General features: G+C 47.8%; 1 pseudogene; it reads right to left on the bottom strand.

Moving 5' to 3' along the window:
* Positions 1 to 1,419: 1,419 nt before the first annotated feature.
* LOC126534967 (U2 spliceosomal RNA) lies at positions 1,420 to 1,599 on the bottom strand (annotated as a pseudogene).
* Positions 1,600 to 20,747: the final 19,148 nt, after the last annotated feature.

The following is a 20,747-nucleotide window of genomic DNA, read 5'->3' as shown; positions in this document are numbered from 1 at the left end:
CGTTTCTTTGTCAACCAACCTCTAAGATCATAAAACAGCACAACTAGACATGTGACTGATGTTGGCCTTTGCTTTCCACTTCTTTGCAGCAGGAAGCAATTTTCTCACGTAAGAATAAAGTATTTTCGTTATGTTATGAATTCTAAAACAGTCACATGTTGTTACTAAAAACAAAAAAAGAACGATTATAGATCGTTTATTTACTGTGAAGACCTATTCTAAAACTACAGCGTGCACAGATATTTCTTTTTGATGACCTAGTTAACTATATACTGGGTGTCTCAGCCCACACTTTCAATTTTTTTAGCTGTCTGTGGCAGATAGCACTATTCTAGTCCACGAGTCCATGAGTCCGCGACAATGCATTTTTACCGCAAGTTTGATGGCGCATATCTCGTAAATGATGTCATCCACACAACTATTTTCAAGTGGATTTGTCTTGCAGTCTAAAAACATATAGTGAATATACGTATCTATAGTGCAGCCTAAAAAAATAAAGTGGCGTTTCACTTCGTGAACGTGGGCTACACGCAAGCATACGGTTGCAGTTACGGAGTTTCTAAGCTATGCGGTATTGCCTGACAACACCCCCATTGTCGCAAGACACCTAGCACGTTCTTCGGGAGTCCCGTGGGCACGCCTTGCCCGCACCCTTTGCCGTCTTGTTCAGCTCGTGCCCGGCGCTTGCCGGCGACTTCGGGGTCGGTCGACACCCGCTCGGCCTTCCACCACTTGCGTTGCTGCTCCGTCCTTCTCGCTCGGCGCTCGGCCTCTCGATCGCCACACGAACCCTCTACATCCATAGCGCACACAGAGCCCGTAGCAACTGCCAGAGGAGGTGAACCTCCTCCACCAGTACGCTCCACCTCCTCTCCCTCACTGCTACGTGCTCCTTTTCTCCACCTCGAAACACCCTCCTTGTTCGGCGCTCACTTCCCACTTCCAGCTCGGGGGCTTCGGACTTCGATTTCACAGAGAGGGCATGTATGCCTGCGAGCTAAGTTCGTCACACGCGCCACCCACAAAAGCGCAGTACCCCTGCCCTTTACTGAAAGAGAGCCCAGCAGTCTGGAGTCCGCTCACAACTTTTTGCCTTTGTTTTGCCTTTGTGGTCTGGTATGCGTAGCTTTGTTTGCATGGCTCGAGAAATGATTTTGCCAAAACGACCGTCGACGCTATACGCGGGTCCCCGACAGAGGACTTTTTATGACACGGGGCCCTTATTGCTCTCGCGTTCAAACCAGTATCGAAAAGAGATCTCTGCAGGGAAAAAAACGTCGTTTGAAACATGGGAAGCAGTCCTCACGCCCGATTTGAGTTGGAAAGCACACAACTACGCTTTTTAGAGTGAAGCTGTGTATGGCTAGGTTCTGCAAAAAATTGCGTGCTCCTAATGAGTAGTGTCGATCGAGGATTTTTCCCCAGTGGGCCAAAGAAGAAAATAGTGTAATACCAGGCCGACCCACGACGGAAGTGAAGAAGGCGTTAAGGACTCCGCCAACGTACAGAAATAAGTTTAATATCTTAGGTCCAAATAAAGCCCCTATGAGACATTAAGCTGATAAGGACACACACCACACTTTGACCCGCGTCGGCCATGTCTACGTTCGCACCAGGTTCTCTTCGTCGGCGTTCTAAGCGCTTGCGTATCTCCTTTCCTTTCCTTCCGCTCTCCCGTGGTGGCGTTCCCGTAAGCGTGCTGCCCGCCAAGACCACGAGGCGGAAAGAAATGCGAACCGTCCATGTGGTGCCGATCCCGCAAACTTGGAACGCTTCACCGGAGCAACCGCTAGGTTTCAGAGGGAGTTTGTAGGAAACCAATTTTGTGTGTCCTGGTCTGTGTATGACCGCTTGTGGTTTTCGGGTGACCTCACAAACATTACTGCACTGCGAGACATCGACCAACTCACGATCGCCTTGGCTAGGGTGAAGCAGTGTGACCCTCGGAGCACGGTGAGGTGCGTGTCTGTTCTACGTGCCGGGATTCATTAGTAAAAGGTGTCGTGCCGCGTTTTGGAACAATACATGGGCATGCATGACCCCCGGTGCCTCATCATCATCCGAGGCTCAACATCGTGGAGCAGCGACTAGTCGCGCCTCGCCTTCCATTTGTGTGCATACGACGTTTGACGCACGGCAACGGACAGTTCGCCATTAAGGGGCCCGTATACAAAGCTTCACTGATCATCCACTTTCACAGTGTGGAATGGCACTGAATCTTTATTGGTAAGTTGTCACCGATTATTAGCGGCGAGAACTTGGGAGTGGCGCCCTCTCGCGAGTGACGTCACGGCCAGGACGCCGATCGCTCCGGCTGGCTCGGCTGCTGCACGCGCTCGTTCCCTTCGTGTATGCGTGGTGGCTCGAGCCGTGCTCATTGAAGGCCATCTCGGCTTCTTTCTCCTGTCATGTCTGAACCGCAGAATTCCTTCTTCAAAAGCGTGTAAGTCGAGTAACTTTGCGGCTTGGATATCGCAAGCTATGTAGCATTGAAGGGGTCCACTGGTGTTGCAGTGAGTATATGCGCCATCTCTGTCCATAAATGTTGCGTAAATAGAATGTCTGCAAATTCAACACGCGAAGTTGTGTATGATGCTCTGCTAAACATTTAACATTCCCTTGATACTTAGCTATGAGAGGCATTGCATTTTACATGGAAGAAAAATCTTGGTATTGTTGTCAACATGTTGTCCGTGTTAGAAAGGCGCTGCTCAGCGAAGCTGTCATCGTGATTCTTATTACTCTGGTGAGTTGTTCCACTTGAATATTTTCACTTTGTTAATGCGTAAAAGAAATAGCTTGGCGCGCATTTCGTATGAAAATTTTTGATGCTACTTTCAGCGCTCTCTGAAACAGGCCCCCATCAAACGAACTGCTCGTGGCTGCTAACACGACGACGCGTCATGTAGAATATTTACGTAGTTAATTCACAAATACCATAGTAGCAATCACCTGAAAGAAAACTTTCGTGGTTAAGAACGAGAGCCAATAAATTACAAGCGATGACATGTTTCATTGTGGCCCTCAATAGCATTTACTGACGATATGGCACACCCCTTACGCAACGGTAGCAACCGACTGTCGTTATGGCGAGGCACAAATTGTTCGCGAAACCCCTCAATTCACTATTACTTCGAATTGAAACCATGAATCAGTTTTTTACAGCGCCAATTGCGATGCCTAAAGTATACTCGAGGTACTACAGCGCAGCTTAGGGTGCCTAGAAAAGGAAAATTCCAGGACCTTCTGCCTCACCATGTCTCGATGGCGCGTTGTTTAATTATACAAATGGAAAACTATTCGCTTCGTCAGTACATAAAAGAGAACCTCGCACACCTTCACAAGGAAGACACCGCAAGCCTTACATATTTCACTTGATTTTTGACCCTCCACCGGGGAACTATACCATCTTCAATATGTTCCATACTACTAATGAATGACGCTTCGGCTTCTTTCTGGCTGCAGCCACACGGTCCAAAAGGCAAATTTCACAGAAAAATTTGGGCCGAGCAGCCTGTGTTAGTTCGCCAGAAAGATTCGTCATGTATGTTCCTAAAGCAACACTAGTAAATTGCTCAAGTGAGCTGAACGTGTAGTGCGGAAAAGGGAATATGTATTGGTACATTCCTTTTCGTATTCTGCAGACAGCTGTAAGCCTGAATGAGCTTTACTTCAAGTTACCGTCGCTTAAACACATGAAGAACCACCTAATTTTGAAAAGTAGTTAAAGAAGCAAGTGGTGCTGGTAGAATCTAAACTGCAGTGTTAGTTAAGTCCTCGTGTTACTGCCGAGCGTTTCTGATAAGAAATGCAAAAATTCAATATTATACCACTCCTCGTGAGCAAAGCTGTTTTAGCGGATTAAAATGAAAGTAACTCTTGTAGAAATCACATACAGCCAGCGTTTGTGACATACTTGTTGCACCACGGCAGGCATGGAATCACAACTGGATGCGTATATGCAATGTGCGGTTGTTGATCTGTGCATCAAAAACCCGCAATGGGCCATGGTCTGCGCTCCTTCGGCTGGCACTGTAGCCTTGCTTTTGAGAACTGTATTGTCGTCTAAGAAATAAGCTCATTGAATAAATTTTCGCGAACGAAGACGTCACAAAAATACAGGGTGTTCCAGCGAACACTTTCAACATTTTTTTAAAAAGTCGCCTGTGGCAGATAGCTCGATTCTAGTTGATGAGGTAGTTTACTCGAAGCGACGGGCACTACTTGCACAAAAAATTGAAATGCAAGATCGTCTAATTAACAATAATTCACTAATTAACTTTTTAGCTAATAATATTATGACCATATTGCAGTATACAAATTCTAGCAGTGGACTTCGCAGGGCGGATCCGCTTGGAACGAATTCTCGGAACGACGCCAGCTTCGAGATATAAATTCCCGAACTATGAGGAGAAATGCATTGGCGTTCCAGTTACTTGTGTACTTGAGTGCTAGAAACATTACATTAACAAATTGTCACGTGACTTCTGAAAAAGGCCATTAAAGTCCGAATCGTCGACGGGGCAGCGCAGCACCCACAAAAGACCAAGGCGCGAGCTCGTGAGCCAGCCCGTCTTCGTCTTCTTCTGGGAACAAGTGGCCAAAGCGCGTGGCAATATTTTACTTGCTCTCTGTTTCACAGGAAAATTATCCGTCTTTGTTGCCTTTTAGATTAACAACACAACGCCGCCATTTATGCGACGATAATTTTGTCGGCAGGTATAAACTATTACAGGTTTTTTCATTATCATTTTGTTGTATCAAATGTTGACGCATTTTTTTTTCTTTTCATTGGGTCTTACGGTAGTATTTCCTTATCATTTCCAGGTACGCAATATACAGCCTACGAGATAAGGGTCACAAACTTCGGCGGAAGAGCATCGGCACTGGAGTGCTGGAAGTGGTTCAACCAGACGTGCCCGGGACAAACGTTTCAACGAATTTTGTATGACACAAGTTGTAACAAGTTACGTAAAATAAATATGAGAGGGTAGAGAATCAATAAACAGCAGTAGTGACCGAGCAGAACCACCACGATAATAAACGAAGAAAGGAAAATGCTGCTGTCAATAGCGGCTAGATAACATCCTAACTGTTGTGGCAGCAATTTCAGCCTGCCACACTGCCTTCACATTAACTCCACCTGCTTCTCGAATGTTTTCGTTGCAAAGCGGAGTAGCGCACTCAAACACTAATAAGGCCCAATGGCGGTGTTGTGTCGAAGCAGGTCATCGGGATGATTCAACTAGGGACCCTCCGCTGGAAAATTTTACAATTCGACGCTCGAGGCCGGCGTACATCGACAGTTGCCGAGTGCCTCAAGATGTGACACGTGTGTGCGATCATTTCATGCCATGCTTACACGCAGACGAACTCTTGCTATGAAATTGTATAAGGTCGAGGTCACCACCCACACTTATTAAAGCGTCCTCGTCCGCCCTGACAATGCATTCGTTGGGCCACGACGGTAACGTCGGCCATATCACTTAACGTGCTACGGTGCACGCCGTAGTGAGTATGTTACAGTGGAGCAGGGGCGGTATCCTGTAAGAGTCCACCTAGTGGATTGTTCATTTCGGCCGCAGCTGATTTGCTAGGGCCGCTCATCTCCTGTTTGCTCGTACAGCTGCATCCAATCAGCAGCGGCCGAAATGGGCAGTCCACTAGGTGAACTCTTACAGAATACACCCCCCCCCTCCCACTTTAGTTAGAACCTCGCTGGGTTTTTCTTTACGTCCGCAGCTTCCCGAGCTGGGGGAGAGAGAGCTAAGAGAGAGTGAAAGCAAAGTATAAAAATAACATCACGCAGCATAGCGACGCGGCGAGGGTGAGTGGAGCCTAGCGGGGGAGAAGGAGCAGCGCGCACGCGAGCGAGGAACGCGGCCCAGATGAGTGCCCTCGCCTGCGGCGCCTGAGGCAGGGGGGTCAGGAGAGGGAGGAGGGGCGTTCTTCACCGGCGGCTGCTAGGGCGCCTCGATGTCTTCCTCGCCCACCGCTCCGTACAGTCAAAGCCACCTAGAAAAGCTTTGACAGAGTGGAGACAACCGCGGCGTCTACTACGGCGTTGGCTACGCGAATCGCGGACGCCGTAGTAGATACCTTTGGCGGACGCCGTATGGATGCGTTGCCGCCGCTCGTGTCTTGCTTGCCGTTTGGCACTACTTTACTGGCCTTTCCCCAGCTCCGCTGGTCTCTAGGGTTTGCGATAGCAGAGGCACGCATAAGTTTTTTTAGAAGGACAAGCGCAGTTGTTACGAAGGCGAAAGCCTCACCTGAGCCCCAACCAGATATTCTCGCCAGAAGCACGTGCCAAAGGAACAAATTGCGACGCGGACGAAAGCCAGATGATCGGCATGTTTTTATAATATCTGGAGAGAAGCGAAGCATCCCCCCAAAATCGTAGTTTTCATCGCTCTTCCGAGCACCACCTCTGTCGATCTTTAACGTCATAGTTCGGAGGTGGAAATGCTGTCGCGGCGCTTCATCATTACGGCATGGAGCTCCCATAGCAATAAGAGTTTAGAGACGAGGCCCCACAGTAAGGTGTTGTCCTTTACATTACCGAGCTCGGGCGGCACCTTGTAAACCCCAGAGCAACGGGACAGAAGATTTGGGGTGTCGCGAGCCTTTCTCTTCGGCAGTTTCACGTGCCTAATGGGGTGCCGTTATTTCGCGGCATTCTGTTTGCATTCTCTGTTGCTCAGAAATATATCGATTGTGCATGTAGCTGCATGACTCAACTGCGGCGGCTTCAATCGCCTATCTTTTGAATTGATCTTCTCTTCGCCCCGTCTAGGTGATAGCTGTATTAGCTTTTCATCGAAGCATGTCGTAACTACGAAGACAAAGCTGGTACTGATAATTTCGCGTCGAGCACGTCCGTTGTTCCTTGTTCAACCCTAGCTTCTATTTAATGCTTGCGCGAACCAAGGACACCATATACTGGGCCTTGTGTCAAACTCGAACAAACACGTTCCAGTTTGACCTAATTGGTGCCACAACATTCTCCACTTTCTCCCGTTTAATGTACACATTAAAGTTATTTCGCAGTCCTAAAAACAAGGGATGAGGAAACCCTTTGTTGGCACAGATTTACAGATTTTTATTTCATCTTGCGCAAGCCACCTTCACATGTCCAATACGCCGTCGGCTGACCGAGCGAGGGAATTATGATTAATACAGTCAACCGCTGGATTTCAACCTGCGTATTTAGAATGTGTAAAGCAAACACAAAGAAGCGTTCATTTCATTTCATTTTATTACCTTAACGACCCCATTCGGGCTATTACATAAGGGGTGGTTAACATGTGGACACAAGAAGAGGCAGGTGTTACATTGAAATACAAGTTTGAACAGTTTCTAGAAATAGTGAATGACATGGTGATGGCAGCGACATTGAAAGGTAGGTCGTTCCAGTCTTTGGCAGCTCGGGGGAAAAAATGAAGCTTGAAAAGTGACAGTTCGTGTTCGAGGACGAGAAACTTGAAGTTGATGGCTGGGGCGCTGTGCACATGCATGAAGATGATGGCGTGGCGTAAGGTGGGCGGCTTAAAAAAATTATGGGGTTTTACGTGCCAAAACCACTTTCTGATTATGAGGCACGCCGTAGTGGAGGACTCCGGAAATTTCTACCACCTGGGGTTCTTTAACGTGCACCTAAATCTAAGTACACGGATGTTTTCGCATTTCGCCCCCATCGAAATGCGGCCGCCGTGGCCGGGATTCGATCCCGCGACCTTGTGCTCAGCAGCCTAACACCATAGCCACTGAGCAACCACGGCGGGTCGGTGGGCGGCTTAGAGAGCTGTAGAAAAAATTTGTGATAAAGAGAGAGCGTGGCGATGCGACGACAAAAAGCAAGAGATGTCAAGCTAGATTCTGCCTTTAAGAGCGATATGCTGATGTTATGTGAATATGAAGAATGGATGAATCTAGTCGCACGATTCTGAACTGACTCAAGTGCATTGATGATATATGTTCTGAACATAAATGATTAGGATTATCAACATTATTCTTATTTATTAACATTCGTAGTAGTAGTAGTAGTAGTAGTAGTAGTAGTAGTAGTAGTAGTAGTAGTAGTAGTAGTAGTAGTAGTAGTAGTAGTAGTAGTAGTAGTAGTAGTAGTTGTAGTAGTAGTAGTATATTTATGACCTCACCCCACCCCCAAGGGAAGAGGAACCATGGTACATACACTGAGAGGTATTGGCCAGGAATCGAGTGGCTCAGAAAAAATGTATAAACTGGGTATTCTTCTAACGCTCATGAAATGAAACGAAAAGAAAGGAAAAGGAGTGCGATTGAACTGTCAGACGCACAAATTCCGTGATTTGTACTAAATTAAACAAAAAATAATAGGTCTACCAAAATGAAACAGAAACGCACCCAACGTGACGACTCCCTAGAAACAGAGACATTATTCCCCAGCTAATTATCAAAGAATGAGTTTTGCAGCCAGAAACTCACTTGGCGCGCTTCAGTGAAAGTAACCAACTTTTATGAACGCCCGTAATTTCTTTCACTGTTTTACTGAAGTTACTATAGAGCACAGGCAGAGCAATAGAGTGCATAGTGCGCGATAAGAAAAGTGTTGCTGGCAGTGCATCCAGCAGTCCATATACTCTCAAGAAAGAAAGGCAGCAAGAATTGGTGGCAGGGAGCGGAAAGGTGACTAGAGGTTCCTCGATAGCAAAGAACAGTGCCTCACATCGAATACTAAATGGAAGTGCCGGTATTCTTGGCCCTATCAAATAGCTATCCTTCTATCCGCTAGCCTTCTGCAGGCAAGGTCTTACTTCTGTAAGAAAGTAGAGGGCCTCAACCCCATAGGAAACATTCCGCTGCCGTTTAATACGACATGTGGAAGTTAAAACAGCGCGTAAAACGGGACAATTACGCAAAAAAAAAGAAAAAAGAAAGGAAATGCGAGTCTGTCTACGTGTGGGACGGGAACGAACAGCGCTTGCACGGGCCAAAGTAAGGACGACAGACAAGGCACTGAGTTTCGTCCAAGCGCTGTTTGTTTCCGTCCCAACGATGTACCAGCCAAGACCAGCGCACTCCTGATGTTCCTATCTACATGTATCTATGTACATCAGCCAATGTTTGGCAAAAAAATGATAGCAAACAGGTCGGTGACAAAGGTAACGAATTTCGTCACTGCCACGAAGGGTGCGAGTTGGAAAAAAGTTTGCCTCACTGCGTGGCGAAAGGAGGACAGAAATCCGCAGAGCGTGATGAAGGTATTCGCGTCTTGCTCGAAAATTTGCCAGTGGTGAGGTAAATGCCGTTCTAAACTCGAAAAACTCGATCGCAGGACCAATACGCGGCGCATATGCATGAAAAAACAAAAAGCGCCGAATAATATTGATGTCGCACGTCGTGCGCTGTTAGAGATATTGCCGCTTTAATTCAAGAACTGCAACACTTACCGCAATGACAAATGCATCTATTTTCTGCACTACAGCAGCGCAGGCTGTAATAAAGTCTGTCGCACATGCTCTGGCACGCCCTGCTGCAAGCATCGAGTTGAGGAACTGAAAAAGCGAAGGAAAGTAATTAAAAGAAAACAGTGCTACTTAAAAAGTGTGCGCATAATTAATCGATATCTTTTTTTTTCACGTTTCTTGATGGGCAAGTCGGCTAACTTTCTCAAATCGCATATCCATGTGACGGAATTTTTTTCGTATTTTTCTTTTCTTCCTGTATGCGTCATTTATGCTTTTATGATCTATGGAACATTAATCAAGTAAAGCAAGCCCGTGACATCCGGTGTTACAGGGCGTTTTTTCCTTCTACGTTTACGTATGTATAGATCACTTTGAATGATCTCAAAAACGCTGTACTACGGAGAGGGAAACAGTCATTTGGATTTTACATTAAAATGTTAATAGGAAGACCAAATAGAAACTTTTACTTTTTGAGGCCAGTTAAGACATTCCAGTGTCGTCCCAAAGACGAATCGCTGATTGCGACAGCAAATTATTAGACAGCTATAAGCCGTAAGCATAGTAGCTTCAACTGCTGTAAACATTCCCTTACTAACGAAATTAACAAGCCCGATCTCACGCGCACAGGCAAAAAATTAACACATCTCACTGAATGACCGTGGACCCTCACTGTCAGAACGCTGGCGTGATGAAGAGCGGCAGCAGTGGCAAGCGAATTCCTCTTCGAGCTGCCTCTCACTTCAACGCGAACTAGACGCACGAGAACACAGCGAACACAAAGTCTTCAGCTATCTCGGGTCGGCTAGCCTTCGTACCCACCGTATATTAGCTCCACGATAGGACAAGCATGGCCGCGCTCAGCCGCGGCTGTAGTAGAAGTGGAGACACGCATTCCCCTGCCTCCTCCCCATTTTACGCATGCCAAAATTCGGCGTGCACCCTCCCTGCATTCCTCCTCTGCGCGCGCGAGATGACGCCGCCGCGCCAAGCCACCATGCTCCTTGGCTCAACCTCGTATGCTTTTCCTCGGACCTACAGCGTAAGGCAAGCGGCCGCGCTCTTATCGCACTCGGACTTTATATGTGACATCACGGCGACGCCGAGGCTGACTATAGTGCGAATTCGCATATGGTTACTATCGTAATAAATACATTGTCGTTGCAGAGAGCAGATATTTATGCGCATCAAGCAGGCACTGAACCTAACATGAACACAGGTGCAATTTAGGACTGCCATAAAGTATCGTAGTTGTTGGGAAGCGGTTTACAGCGATCATGATTTGAAACAACTGTTAAGAGAAGGTAACAAAGATAGCACATAACGTGAAAATTCGCTGGCGCTTCCATGATCAAACCTTCAACCTGCCACGGCTCATCGTTCTAGCGTATCGAGGACTCCTTATGTAGCGGTGAGTTTAAGGATTACCCATACTATTGGGATGACGCATGGTATGAGAAGGCACGACTGATATCCTATACCGTACGTTCCTGGTGAGCTAGATAGGGGCCGACCGCTCATGTCTTACGGTAACACAGTAGAGCGTAAACTAAAGCTACAGCCGCGCGCCTTCCATCGCCATTTCATGTGTTACTTTGAGAAAATCCTGCATACCATTGTACCGAGGGGCAGCTCAAACTTCCGAGCATACAAGTGGACAACCGCAAACACCGATTGTGAGACATGGTGTCACGTGGCAAGAAGGAGTCGACGGCTGACCGGTGTCAATGAGGGCCATAAACATGCAGTCACTTAGGCTCGAACACGATGTCATTAAAACGTTTTCACCGGCTTCTTTAGGATTATTCTATCGGCATGTAATGTCGAGCTAGGGCGTCGACTCCGGTAGGCCTGCAGGAGCTAAATTAAATACACTTGATGCAACAGATAATATATTTCTTCACTACTATATGTGTGCCATGACTCAACGGAATATACATCGAAGGCGGGCACCTGGTACAGCTTATGCGTAGTGTGTTGCGGAGAGGAGCACATCAAGGGCTACTGCTGCATGTTAATGCTTTATTGCGAGTTAACACGACGTAGGCTAACTTTCTGTGTCATTTCGGTGTCATGTGTCATTTGCTTCTCGTGTCCTTCAGGCCTGAATCGCAACGTTAAAGTACCTTTTGACATGGATCGCACACTCTTTATGTATTGCACGACCACACCTGACCCCCTGGACCCAGATGGGCTCTTCTGCACCTCCCCCCCCCCCCCCCCCCCCGCTAAAAACATCTGCGTTTTCAAGTGTGCCGTTTAATGAATTATCACCACAATAAAACCTCGCTTATTAAACGCGTTTCAACGAAGACTTAAATAATTGTGAAACACAGAGTGAAAGAGCTTGTGAAACGATATTTTCACACTGCATTCGCGGCTACGGGAGTTAAGATGTATACGTTAATTACCAATTGAATATTCAACTAAAGTTTACTCATTTTCTTTTTGATTAACACTTTAGACGACATACTGTAATTGCCAAATTTGACCTAGCTGAACTATATACCCATCCATTTACTACAAGTCCAGCGCCTAGCCCTAGTTTTGGGAAAAGCGTCCCTAAATTAAACGACACAATGTATTGTTGTTCTACTCAACGCTTATCAGTACAGATATTTTTGACAGAGGAAATCCTTGACATGGTGTTCGTCAGCAGGATGTCATAGCTGCTGAGTCACGCATGTGGGAATAAATTTAAATCATTCACAAATTGTAGCCGTTCTGGATGTACATGTCAGGGGGTTTCGAAGCGATGGCTCGTAAACAAGTGAACACGCGTCAATTAAGCGGCCAGATTTGGGAAGTAAACTTATCTTCGTAACTGGCTGAAACAATTCTGCGGCTACGTCTAAGTGCAACAATCCCGTAAGCAAAATCCACATACCTCACGCGGCTCTTCTGTAGCTTTCAGTTGGCCGCACATTCTTCGACGTCTCCGTGCCCGCAGCTGCCTCTCGACAGCATACCCCCCCCACCCCCTTCCTACCCTCTTCATGCGCGCCACTGCTTTAATGACCTCGAATGACTTCAAGGAGAAAGAATTTAGCCCAGAAAAAAATATTACGCTGCACAGCTCTATCTAGTTGTATCATTTTGCCTATGCAGCTTTATATAACCCTGTCCACACTTACCTAAGGCACATGAGTGGCATCCTGAAAAAAGAAAGAGCTTTTGATATTGCTTTGCAGAAAATTCGTCTGTTTCGGCCTTACAGTACACATACATACTACCACATACCTGCATTTGGTATACGTTATCATCAACTGTAAGTCGCCTTCCTACCTCCTCAGCGAATCACTCCTGCAACCAAGTGCGCTGGTACGGGTTTTACCTGCATTTCCACCTGCGCAGTTGGTAAAACTTCTTTGGCTGTTTACTGTAACTTCATATTTCAAACATTTGGTTGCATAAGAAGCTTTGGCAACACTGGCAACCCTAATGTCTGGGCAGGAAGTGCACCCCGGAAATGGTCCCAGCCTGAAACCCTGATTTTTTGAATGTGGCACATTTTCACCCCTACATCAAGTGTTCTATCGGATAATGGTCACTGCCTCTTGGGGCAGTCAAACTGACACTCTGGATGAAGGCCCCAGTTGTCCATGCTAGGCAAATGTACTGCCCTTCTGGTTTTAATGGAGGGTATGGCAGTTGGTACAGATGGTGTCATTTGTTAATTTGAGGTCTGTGGTGTCTGCTTCGTCAAGGTGGCATCCTCTTGGCCGCACGTCTTTGCATCCCCAATGTGGGTGATGTGCATTCAGCTAACCTCGACTGAGTATTCTGTGCTCTGGAAAGCGAACTTGAAGATGTCGAAGCCAAGCGAAGTCGCCTCGGCTTCGGTGCCTGGTTTTGGGGCAGCGGTAGACCAATGCCAAAACGGCTTCCTTTCACTACTTGCCTTAGCCTGCAGCACACCACCACAACTTTCTGATCAGACATATGTTTATTCAAGCTGTTCTTTCCCTGCCCTAATTTGATAATAGCCAATTTTAGGAGCTGCTAATCAAGCTGACTTCAGAAGACTGCCGATTTTTTAGCTACTTCTAGTAGCTTATCACCTGGTTAATTTCTTAGTTGGGCATGGCATGCTTAATGCTTAAAAAATGAAAGAGGAGGAGGAGTAGATTTTAATGAAGAGAAAGGAGGAGAGGTCGGCCTGGAGGGCGTGTCTCTAGCCTGCTACTCCTCACTGGGGAAAGGGGAAGTGGGAAATACAGGGAAAGGTGGGATTCTTGGAGTAATATTAGGACAGGCAACTCTGAGTGATCACTGCTTTTATCGCAAAATGTGGCAATGAGCTAGGCAGATGCTGTCACGACAGCGTAATGTTTAGATTGTACGAGTATAGAAGAAACTAAATTGAAGTTGTGAAGCTCAAAGCCCCATTTTTACAGCCCCTCTGTATACTGCTGATATTAGATAAATTTAGATTAGTGGACGCAAGCAGCATGCGTAAACAAGAACCCTGTTTGGCTATTTCTGGGACCCATGTGGTTTGCTAACCAAGCAGCACACGAGTCGCTTGCATCCTCTTATCCAATACTATTATTTGCATTGTAAAGCAACCAATATCGCAGTCAGTCTGATCAATCTGCATCAATATGCTAGAAATTTTTAAGCACTTAAGGCATGACGGTTGAATGTTTAAAGCACTTCACCACACCCTTGGCCACTAGACTTGTGCTTTCCAGTATAACTTGCTAATCAACTCTTAAGGTGTTTACATTGTTTTTGTGTGCTGTAAGATTAGTTTGACAGTCCTAATAAAATTGTTAAAGTGAAGGTCTGGTTCTTTGTATTGGCCATGTCATTCTAGAACTGTTAGGTCTGACACTGTCAAAGCATTCGGCAACATTAATGAGCTTCACCTCACTACATAGATGTATTGCGGTGGGACCATTCAGCATGTGAAAATAAAAATACCGGCAAATTGAGAGTTCGAGAGCACCTGAGATTATAGTAAAGCCGGCGGAGCAGTATATTCAGGGCAACGGGGACATCACAACTGGAACTAGGGCTGCCATACATCTCGTCACCGCAATACACTGTTTGCTTAATCGCATTACACAAATGTATTGCGGTGAAGTTATAGCAGACGCATAGACACATTCATTCGTTCCAACTTCGCACAGAACTGTACGTCCCATTGCTAAAACTAAGAGCGCGAAAAACGGGCAGAGATGCAGCTGAACATCACAGGGCACAGTATTAAGCTCCACCTCACTGTGTTTATCGCGCCCTTAGTACCAATAATATTAAACATCTACTCTGCATTTTAGTTTGTGGAATTCTGGCAGACCATGTGATGTCACTAAAGCTCCGTTATGTCCACAGCACTACGCGATAATTGCCGTAAAGCCCACGATAAAAGTAAATCACATGAAGTCATGGATAGCGCACTAGCGCTGAACACAATTGAAAACATGCACTGCCCCATTTCAAGGACGCGTGAACAGTTGTGAGCAAACACCACCTTAAGCATTATATTACGTAAGTCGTGGCGAAGAACACGTACGATACCTCCGCCTACAACGCCCGTCAAGTAGAGGTGCATGTGCGATGTGATGACGCTGCCGAAAAGGGGCGTACACGGCGACGCTGCTGCACAGCGCCGGTTGTGATGTTTGGGGTCGGGCATGAAATAGATGGTAGCTGGCCCATGCCGTCGTCCAACTCATCCACGCTGAGGACGTTGTTGAAGGGAGAGACTGCTTCTCATCGAGAAGAGGAATATATAGTATTTATTTACAGTATCTACATGAGAACGTTACAGTTCATCAGTCTAACATGACTGAAAGAGGAATGCACTCTGAGGAGCCGCCAATGGCTCCTTAGTACACTCTGTCCTCCCTAGATCCATAGGTGAGGGAAAACGGTAGTGTCCAACGGCATTGTCGCCGACCCGCCTTTGAGGGGGAGGGCCCACGCACTCACTTACGCACAGGTTGCACTGACCACGCCGGGGTGAGTGGGTTCTCGCAGACACGGTGCTGGACCCGAGCAGGCGCCTCGTTATCCGAGTCGACTCCGCAGACAATGGCCGCCGCGTCTGTCCATTGGTCGCTTCCCGGAGGATCGCCAGCCCCCGCCGATCAAACGTAACACGCTTCGCAAATTGCATAGCCGAGGCGCTACGCCACTTGAATATTTCGATCGTCAGCACCACTGAATTCTTCAGAAATACGGGTCTCAGACCACCAGAGTTCACCGAGACCAAAAGCCTGTTAAGAATGACCGTACGGGGTGGCAACGTGCCAGCTTTCAGCCCGCTGCACGTGTTCCAAGCCCACCAGACGGGGCGCCCTTCGGAGAACTGCGAAGGGCCGGCAGCCACGTGGCGCGCGATCAACTCAGGAAATTGGTACTTGGCCGAGCCATCCGGGACAAAGCAGAGTTCTACGAAGTCCTCTGACGTCGGCACTGAAAGCTGGGCGGTACCGAGAACTGTCCGGCCTTTTCACCTGTGTGCGTGTGCAACACGAACATTTCCGTCCACTGGGGCTCCGTCCACGGGGACCTCGAAGAGTGACGTCGAACGATGACGTCGAACTATGACGTCAAGCGGAGAGCTTATAAGCAGCGTTTGCCGGCTGCTAGAGCGTGCTCGTGTCGTGCTCGTTGTCGGGAGCTGAGTGCTCTGTCATACTAGAAATGTACTAGTGAGCTGTGTGCTCGTAAGCTGTTTGCTGTATGTTAGTCTTGCGGGCTCCATATGGGAGTCGCGCTAGACTGCCAATGTATGTCATGCTTTAAATGTAAATCCTGCAATTAAATCCTGCTCGCCTAGCTCTGTCGTCCCAAGTTCATCTCTACAGCTACGACTGACAAATCTAACAACTGAATGGCAGCGGTGAGATCGGCCTACGGCTCCTAGATCGGCCTACGACTCGGAGACAGCAACGGCAGCTGACGGACGTTGGCACATGGTGACCGACCGGCATCCTGATCAAGTTGGAGGCGACTTGAGATTGACCACCTCTTGCAACTGACTGAATACGGCGGGGAAGGACTGGTGATATGGTGCTGCTTCAGTGGGTAAGCGTTTGGTTTTGGCTGTAAGATTTACCAGGCTTCAATTTCTCTGTGTTTTTGAATTTGATTCGCCGGGATCTGTTACTTGTATTTTGATTTGCGTGGGTATCGCAACAAGTGTTGTGTGACAGCAGAGCCAAAGCTTAAAGCAGCGACCATGGTCCTAATGTGTTTGACGAGAGCTGACCTGTTGTGGTTGTGTGAGGAGATCGGGGTAAACGTAGATGAGAACTTGAAGCAATCGGAAATTCGTAAGACAATTCTCGAAAGTGAGAATGATTTGAAATTCATAGAGCAAATGGGCAAACGAATTCTAAGTAAGTAACGGGAACAGGAAGCAATTAGGCAAGAACAGGATGAATTTAGGCAAAAACAGGAAAAAGCTAGGCAGAAACTAAAAAGAGTTTCGCAGGAAGAAGGCCTAACAGCAGTAACGAGGCAGTACATTGATGCACTGAACAAAGAGATTGAAGGTTTTGAGCAGTTAATCGAGCAAAGTCAACAGTGGCTTGAAAAATCTGTAGGCTGGACGCAGCGAAAGTGGCAGGAAGTAAATAGCAGATTCTGTTCAAAAGCCGAGGAAAGTAGTAGTACCTGTGAGAGTAGCAGCACGTTCACATGTGAACTCGAAGTGCTAGCAGCTAACGAAGCCTTAGTGGCAACAGAGGCCGTTAAAGGCCAGAGTGAGAGCGACGAAGTGCTGTGCCAACAGATGACTGTAGAGACAGCTAGGCCAGCTGCGAACAAATTGGCAGTTACCGCGCGTGTGCGTCGCATCTCATGATAGCGAGGTCGTTAGCGAGGTACAGAATACTGCGGACTTGACAGACGCGAGCACCCATGTCGAGTCAGATCTGCGTGCAGAAGTGAAGTGCGAACTGGACGATGCAGTTGAGAATAGTTCTCGGGGTGGCGAGCTCCGTAGCTCACGAGAGAACAACTGCATTGTTCAGGGATCGGTGCGGCTCTCCGCCAGTCTAGATAGCCTACATAGGGATGATTCAGTTGTTAATCATTCGGACTGTGCGCGTGAGACAGCGATCGATACCGACGGGCTGTGTGCAGATGCACAGCGTGAGCTGGGTAATGCAGTAGAGGGCAGTTCGCAAGAGTGCGAGTTGCATAACTCGAGTAAAGCCTGCTGCATTGTGCCAGAGTCGGTTGAGCTGTCCGCCAGTCGAGGCAAAGTGAGAGTAGATTTTAATGTAAATCACTAGACTGTGCGGGTAAGAGACCGATCCGGGCCGACGAGATGTGTAACGGCCAGCACGAGGCGCGAGATGACAGCATGAAAGAGAGTTCGAGGAGAAAGCGCCGCAGAAAGAAGCGCCGAAAGGATCGGAATGCGGTGGCTAAAGTAGCGAAGCCAAAGACGGCGACAGGCGCGAAAAGGCAGGGCGCGAAGAAAAGACAGGTGCGGTCGTCCCGGACGATGTTGACGCATCAAACACGTTCGAGCCACCGGTCAAAAGGGGACCGAGAAGCATGTTCTGCACGGACGCGGACAAAGGGCACGGGGCAGTTAAATTCCTCGTCGTTCCGTCGTTCTCTTCGAAGCTCAGCGTGCAGTACAAAGAAGCGCAAAGTGGCAAGACGAGACCAGGTGGGGAGTAGCGACGCGGTCAATCGAGGACATGCTGAAAGCGAGGCGCGAGGACGCAAATTGGCAGGGGACTCTAACGTCTTGGGGGAGCTGATAGTGAGTCAGCCCTTTTGTTCTTCCCCGTAGCCAGAGTAGCTTTCGGACCGCGACCACCTCGAGTACGGCTCAAAAGTACGAGTCAGTTGCAAATGCTTGGAACGGGAGGCCAAGGGAGCTTCCGTGGAAGTAAAGCATGTTGTTTTGTTTTATTTTTGGGCACTCGGATAATTTTCGCGATTTAAGTTTCTTTCAATATGTAAGACATGAGCTCTGTTTATGTTTTGTTTGAGAAGCTCGAGATTTGAAAGACGCGTTTTAAGTAAACATGTAGTTTCGCGAGGTGTTCATTAATAAGTATATAGGCTTGCTTTTTTGTGTGTGAGTAACCTGAAAGTCAAGGTTATCGTTGAGAGGCCTATCGTAACGCGCGTGTGTTATTTAACCTTTTTTTTTAAGTGTTTTTTGAATTTTCTAAGGTTAAGCGCGTAGATTTTCAGTAAGTGCACGATTTGCACTGAGAAGAGCTAAGTCCATTAGCGCGTGTCCTGTGTGGACGGAAAGAAGCAGATTTATGTCTGGGTTGCTCGTGTGTGTTGAGGGCAGCCGTATTCTGACTTCTCTAGTACGCGTGCGTAGAGCTAGTTATTAGAAGACACATTTGTTCGAAGGTTCGTCTGTGATGCGTAAGTTACGCAAATTTGGTTGTTTGTTTAAGGAACGTGTCCTGTGTGGACTAAAGGAACAAATGTGAGTCAGCGTGATGAAAACTTAGTTGGATGCCAGCACGTGTTCGGAATAGGGACCACAAAGCTAACGCGATTGTGATTGCGTACCTGTGGAGTTGGCCAGACTGTTCAGTGGCAACAGTACGTGAGATAAGTAGGCCACTGTGATAGGGTAGGAACAGGCTGTTCGCGAAGTTAGGCTGCTGAAGTTATGTTTGAGTATTGGTGTTTGAAAGGCTTCGGTTTAATTCTGCGTAAACCTTTACTCTTGTGCAGCGCGACGGTCGGGTTTGGTCGAACGGAAAGGGGAACGTGAACGCTCGCTTTGGCGGCACGAAATTTTTGGGCAAAATTTGGGATTCCCAGTTGAGTGACTTGCATTGGAATTGTGATAGGAGGCCTGGTGGGTTAGCAGCTGATTCCGGGCGTTTGAACGCTGAGCGGTATTGTGTTGCCGGGTCGGCTCTTCTGTGCCAGTTGTTGTAAGATGGTTGAAGGCATTTCAAGTACGCAGGGGTTGCAGAGAGCAAAGCCATCGTCTTGCTCGCCAGCAATTCTCTTCCTGCCCAGCGGTTGCCAGCACTGGCCAGGCGAGATTTTCCGGGCCATGGAGGAGCTGTTAAGAATGGCCGTACGGGGTGGCAACGTGCCAGCTTTCAGCCCGCTGCACGTGTTCCAAGCCCACCAGACGGGGCGCCCTTCGGAGAACTGCGAAGGGCCGGCAGCCACGTGGCGCGCGATCAACTCAGGAAATTGGTACTTGGCCGAGCCATCCGGGACAAAGCAGAGTTCTACGAAGCCCTCTGACGTCGGCACTGAAAGCTGGGCGGTACCGAGAACTGTCCGGCCTTTTCACCTGTGTGTGTGTGCAACACGAACATTTCCGTCCACTGGGACTCCGTCCACGGGGACCTCGAAGAGTGACGTCGAACGATGACGTCGAACTATGACGTCAAGCGGAGAGCTATAAGCAGCGTTTGCCGGCTGCTAGAGCGTGCTCGTGTCGTGCTCGTTGTCGGGAGCTGAGTGCTCTGTCATACTAGAAATGTACTAGTGAGCTGTGTGCTCGTAAGCTGTTTGCTGTATGTTAGTCTTGCGGGCTCCATATGGGAGTCACGCTAGACTGCCAATGTATGTCATGCTTTAAATGCAAATCCTGCAATTAAATCCTGCTCGCCTAGCCCTGTCGTCCCAAGTTCATCTCTACAGTTACGACTGACAAATCCAATAAGCCGACATGCCACACCACTACTGCACGACTTTTTTCCGACAAATACCGAACCCACTGCGGAGACATCATATGGATCATACGACCAGCGGTCGGCGTGGGCCGGAGATTCAACGCGCGACATGGCGCCACGGCATCACTTGGCGCCACCATCGCACCTTCTCAAACGTCCCTAAACAATCCTGTCCCTAGGCACCTACGATCACGTCAAGTGAGGGATTTTTGTACTACATTTAGACTTACGTGAACTGCTGTAGCCACTCTATCAAACCAGGCAGAAACGATGATGATGAGCGGGGATTTGCAGTAGCGCCACTTCGTGGGGCATCAAGGGAGGCTCCGTTCAAAACAAAAATGGCATTCAGCAAGTTGAATCATGCACCGGTCAGAGTCGGTGCATGGTGCTCTCGATCGAGTTGGCTCCAGGAGTGCCCGAAAAATTAGACGAGAGGTTGCAAGGTGTCCGAACTTTCGGCAGTTGTTATACATTATGGCCTATGGGGAGAATGGCGATGCCGCGAAACAGACCGAATAATCGAGCGTGTCCGAATTTTCGGAGTCCGAAAAATCAGTCGGCGACACCAAGAATCTGGCGTCTTTTGGTGGTGTAATCTTCCTTCGTGAAATTGTTTTATACTTCGTTATCACTAATGCTACTTCACCTTTCCGGA

The sequence above is a fragment of the Dermacentor andersoni genome, chromosome 7, assembly GCF_023375885.2.
Source record: "Dermacentor andersoni chromosome 7, qqDerAnde1_hic_scaffold, whole genome shotgun sequence".
Taxonomy (NCBI): Eukaryota; Metazoa; Arthropoda; class Arachnida; order Ixodida; family Ixodidae; genus Dermacentor; species Dermacentor andersoni.
The sequence above is the reverse complement of the archived record's forward strand: the minus strand, read 5'-3'. Positions and strand labels throughout refer to the sequence as shown.